This window comes from Staurois parvus, unplaced genomic scaffold, assembly GCF_062004578.1.
Source record: "Staurois parvus isolate SC_StPar_1 unplaced genomic scaffold, SC_StPar_1.0 ptg000562l, whole genome shotgun sequence".
NCBI classification, from domain to species: Eukaryota; Metazoa; Chordata; class Amphibia; order Anura; family Ranidae; genus Staurois; species Staurois parvus.
Genome location: NW_028318358.1, coordinates 11965616 through 11971615, shown reverse-complemented (window position 1 = coordinate 11971615; position 6000 = coordinate 11965616).

Genomic DNA, 6000 nt, shown 5'->3' with positions numbered 1-6000 from the left:
CGCCTGGCAGAGTCGGGTGAGGTATGCGTGGTCAGACAGGCCGGGTCGGTATCGTGCAAGCAGCGAGGTACAGAAGGAGCGAGCAGAGGATGGTCAGGTCACAAGCCAGGTTCAGCAGGATGCGGGCAGCGCAGTACCAGGGGTCAAGCAAAAGAGTAGTCAGGCAAGCCAGGGGTTAATCAAGAGAATAGCAGGATCAGGAACAAGCACAGGTCGGCAACGGATACACAGGAACACAGGATCAGGAACAAAGTAATAAGACCAAACGGCAATCTGACATACCTGATTCCACATTTAAATAGCCCGCCTCGCCCTGTCATTGGTGCCAGGCGCGTTTCCGCGATCGCGAGTGCGCATGCGCGAACATCACCGCCGCCGTGCGCGCCCAGGTCCTATCGCTCGCCTGGTGGTAAGTGCTGGTGTTGCCGAAGGACATTATCAGGTACTCAAAGTGCCCGAACCTAGTACGGAAAGCAGTCTTCCACTCATCTTCCTCCCGAATATGAACCAGATTGTAAGCCCCCCTCAAATCTAACTTTGTAAAAACAGATGCAGTCTTGAGTCGCTGAAAAAGTTCGGGTACTAAGGGAAGTGGGTAATGATTTTTTACCGTGATCTTGTTAAGCTCCCTATAGTCCATGCAGGGTCTTAAGGATTTGTCTTTCTTCTCAACGAAGAAGATACCCGCCCCGGCCGGGGACGAGGAGGGGCGTATGAACCCTTTCTGGAGATTCTCCTCAATATACTCCTTTAGTCCCCCAATTCTCTTTCCGACAAAGGAAAGATTCGCCCAAAGGGTACCTCAGATCCCGGAAGCAGATCGATCGGACAGTCATAGGCCCTATGCGTGGGAAGATTGTCAGCTCCACGCCTGCTAAATACGTCAAGGTATTGATGGTAAACTGGAGGGATGAGTTGTGTCAGCTCTATGTCAGTATCTACACATAATAGTGCGCGTGGAGCCTCCGGCTCAGGTGGACAACAATGCTCCTGGCAGTATGGTGAGCTTTCCAATTAATCTGGGGGTCGTGGGCTCGCAGCCACGGAAGCCCCAGTATAATTGGAAACAGAGGGGAAGAGATAGCGTTTAAACAAAGGAATTCCCGATGGGTTCCGGAGATAGTTACACAGAGAGGTGGTGTCTCCCGGTCCACCACCCCAGACTTGATCCGGGACCCATCGGCCAAGAAAATATTGAACCCACATTCTTTAACCTGTAAGGGGATCTGGAATCGAGCCGCAAAGTTTAAATCCTCAAAACAGCTACAGGCCCCGGAGTCAACAATCGCTGTTGCCGCCACGACCCTTCCAGGGAGCTGGAATGAGATGGGTACCGCTAAATAGCTGACATTGTGACTGGCTGTAGTAGATGTGGCAGAGTAAACAGATGCGCACTTACCTGCCTTCACCGGACAGGAACGTACCATGTGGCCTGCTTCCCCACAGTAGAGGCACAGGTTGTTGCGACGGCGTCTCTGACGTTCTTCAGGTGTTAGGGAGGGACGAGCTAGCCCCACTTGCATTGGTTCAGGCAGCCCCAGAGATTCTGGGTTGCGATTCCTTGTAGGGCTACTGACCTGTCCTGGAGCACGGGGTAACATCCATGCAGGCCTCAGACCCTGACCTGACCTTTCCATCCTGCGCTCGCGCAAGCGTCGGTCGATCTGGATAGCCAGGGTAATGAGGTCTTCTAGTGTGGCTGGTATGCCTACCCTGGCTAGTTCATCTTTTAGGGACTCGGACAGGCCTATGCGGAACTGGTTGCGCCAGGCCACATTGTTCCATTGTGTGTCTCCCTTCCAGCGCCTGAATTCCATCGCATACTCCTCCGCAGGCCTACTACCTTGTCTGAGAGCCTAAAGGGCCGATTCGGCTGATGCTGCTCGTTCGGGGTCATCATATAGAAGGCCCATCGCCTCAAAGAATGCTGACACAGATTCCAGCTGAGGTGGCTGCTGGGTCTCCAATAATCGATGAGCCCATTCTTGGGGATCGTCCAGTAACAGAGAAATGACAAACCCCACCTTCACGGATTCTGTAGCGAATATTCGCGGCTGCAGTCAGAAGTACAACAGGCAGGCATTGCGGAATGCTCTGAATTTGGTGCGATTCCCACCGAATCGCTCTGGGACAGGAACATGGGGTTCTGGCATAGATGGTGCTGCTGGTACAGCCGGGGTTCCAGAAGTACTGTCGGCCGAGGATGAGGGAATAGGATCTTGAGGGGCCGAACTAGCGGTGGTCAGAGTCTGGATCCGACCGTCCAGGTGGTTGTAGCCCTCTTCCAGCGCCTTTACCGCCTGAGTAAGAGACGCCAGGTGCTGGCACATACTTTCCAGGGGGGATGGTCCTCTTCCAGGTTCCGCCATTTGTGGCCGTTTGGTACTGTTAGGTGCCGCCTGGCAGAGTCTCTAGCAGCCCACTGCACGGATTTCCTCAGGGCGCGGGGTCTAAGTCCCAGCCTGCTGTTCACCAGGGCCCCTGATGGTGGTGATGGACTTGGTGCAGACTGGAACCAGGTCGTGACCCCCGAGTGCGTCCGGCGGTGGTAGAGAGTACTGGCAGGGGAGTGCAGGGACGGAATCTGATTGGAAGAGGCAGACAGACCTACTGGTTTGATCCGAGCGGGATGGATGGATGGATGGTCGGGTGAGGTATCCGTGGTCAGACAGGCTGGGTCGGTATCGTGCGAGCAGCGAGGTACAGAAGGAGCGAGCAGAGGATGGTCAGGTCACAAGCCAGGTTCAGCAGGATGCGGGCAGTGCAGTACCAGGGGTCAAGCAAAAGAGTAGTCAAGCAAGCCAGGGGTTAATCAGGAGAGTAGCAGGATCAGGAACAAGCACAGGTCGGCAACGGATACACAGGAACACAGGATCAGGAACAAAGTAATAAGACCAAACGGCAATCTGACATACCTGATTCCACATTTAAATAGCCCGCCTCGTGCTGTCATTGGTGCCAGGCGCGTGTCCACGATCGCGAGTGCGCATGTGCGAACATCGCCTCCGCCGTGCGCGCCCAGGTCCTATCGCTCGCCTGGTGGTAAGTGCTGGTGTTCTGCGCATGCGCCGCCCGACGCGAAGCCGCAGAACACCCGCGGCCTGACAATGTGGTATAGAGGCCTGATATTGGAGATCTAAATGTGAGTGGGCATTCTTATTATATATATATATGAATTAAATACAGTTTTACACTATGAGAGTTTTCTGTGTATATATGAACCGAGGAGGAAGCTGCTGAGAGAGTATATGAGTCTGGGGAGGATCCGATGATTCATCAGAGTGGTGTTTTATCCTAAGGCAGTGGTCGGCAAGCCGCGGCTCGCGAGCCACATGCGGCTCTTTACACGCTTTAATGCGGCTCTTGTGTGCCGGGCGCCCGCTCCCCTCCCTCCTCTCGGGCGGCAGGGACTCTGCAGCGTGATCCAAAAAAAAAACAGCCAGGGCAGCGCACTTAAATGCAATGATTGGCCAGTCTCGCTGCCACTCACATCCTGATAGCCAGTGATTGGCTGTCAGGATGTGTGTAGGCGGGGCAGCGTGACGAACGTGAGAGGAGCTAGGCTCCTCTCACAGTCCGCCCTGAAGACCGGAACGGCGCGGGAACACGGCGAGAGGAACGCGCGGAGCAAAGTTAAGTGAATTGACACGGGGGGACTTGGCTTACTACTTGGTACTTACTTACTACTACTATATGAGGGATGAATTAATATGGGGGATGAATTACTATATGGGGGATGAATTACTATGGGGGATGAATTACTATGGGGGATGAATTACTATATGGGGGATGAATTACTATGGGGGATGAATTACTATGGGGGATGAATTACTATATGGGGGATGAATTACTATATGGGGGATGAATTACTATGGGGGATGAATTACTATATGAGGGATGAATTAATATGGGGGATGAATTACTATAGGGGGGATGAATTACTATGGGGGATGAATTACTATATGGGGGATGAATTACTATGGGGGATGAATTACTATATGGGGGGTGAATTACTATGGGGGATGAATTACTATATGGGGGATGAATTACTATATGGGGGATGAATTACTATGGGGGATGAATTACTACATGGGGGATGAATTACTATGGGGGATGAATTACTATATGGGGGATGAATTACTATATGGGGGATGAATTACTATGGGGGATGAATTACTATGGGGGATGAATTACTATATGAGGGATGAATTAATATGGGGGATGAATTACTATATGGGGGATGAATTACTATATGAGGGATGAATTAATATGGGGGATGAATTACTATAGGGGGGATGAATTACTATGGGGGATGAATTACTATATGGGGGATGAATTACTATATGGGGGATGAATTACTATGGGGGATGAATTACTATATGGGGGATGAATTACTATGGGGGATGAATTACTATGGGGGATGAATTACTATGGGGGATGAATTACTATATGGGGGATGAATTACTATGGGGGATGAATTACTATATGGGGGATGAATTACTATGGGGGATGAATTACTATATGGGGGATGAATTACTATATGGGGGATGAATTACTATAAAAACTTATTGAAACTAAAAACAGTGTACCATCCTATGTATTTTCAGTTTTAAAAATGTGGCTCTCAAAATAAATTTAAATCGTGGTTTTGGCGAGATTTGGCTCAGTTGAAAAAAAACGTTGCCCACCACTGTCCTAAGGCAAGCTGACCCTGTGGGGTCTATGTAAGGAGGTGAGGGGCCACTGCAGCTATTGTTTGGATTCACACAGTGTGGACACCTGTTATCACATGCATGAAGATTGAGAGTTTTTTGTCTTGTTTGGACACTATTTTTGATATGGACTTATTTTTGAGTAACTTATATTTGCAGTGATTTTAATTATTGATTGTGATCACTTTGAACACTTTTAATATTCCCGGTGAGAATACACGTGTTGCACTTTACTTTATTTGCACATTTTCCACAGATTTTGGTACTTATCTATTTATTTATTATTATATATAGGATTTTAGGTTTAGCGCTGTACTGTGTATTTATTGCACAAATATATATTTTGCACAGATTTTTAGCACGTATATATATTTATTATTATATATAGTATTTTAGGTCTAGCGCTGTACTTTATATTATTTATTTTTTGCTTAGGATAAGTCAACATTAGGTTATTCAACCTAATTTGGGTAAAATATTGGTATATGTGAATTAAATTGGTTTGCTTGTTTCTAGCTACAGTGCTGTGGAAAAGTATTTGTCCCCTTCCTGATTTTTTTTTTGTTTGCATATTTGTCACACTTAAATGATTCAGCTTATCAAACAAATTTTAATATTACACAAAGATGATGCAAGTAAATAAAAACTGCAGTTTTTAAATGATGATTTCATTTATTAAGGAAAAATGCTTTCCAAACCTACAAGTTGTGCTACCCTTGGTGGCAACAACTGAAATCAAGTGTTTGCAATAACTGGCAATGAGTCTTTCACATCGCTTTGAAGGAATTTTGACCCACTCTTCTTTGCAGAATTATTTTAATTCAGCCACAATGGAGGGTTTTCATGCATGACTGGCCTGTCAAGGTCATGCCATAGCATCTCAATTGAATTTAAGTCCAGACTTTGACTAGGCCACTCCAAAACATTTTTTGAGCCATTCAGGGGTGAGCTTGCTGCTATGTTTCAGATCATTGTCCTGCTGCATAATCCAAGTGCGTTTGAGCTTGAAGTCATGAACTGATGGCGGGACATTCTCCTTCAGGATTTTCTGGTAAAGTGTAGAATTTATGGTTCTTTCAATTATGGCAAGTCTTCAAGATCTTGAAGCTGCAAAGCAGTCCCAAACCATCACACGACCATGTTGGTATGATGTTCTTTTTATGAAATGCTATGTTAGTTCTAGTAGTTCTGTAACGGTATGCACACCTTCCAAAAATTTCAGCTTTTGTCTCATCAGCCTACAGAATATTTGCCCAAAAGTATTGGGGATATTCAAGATGTTTTTTGG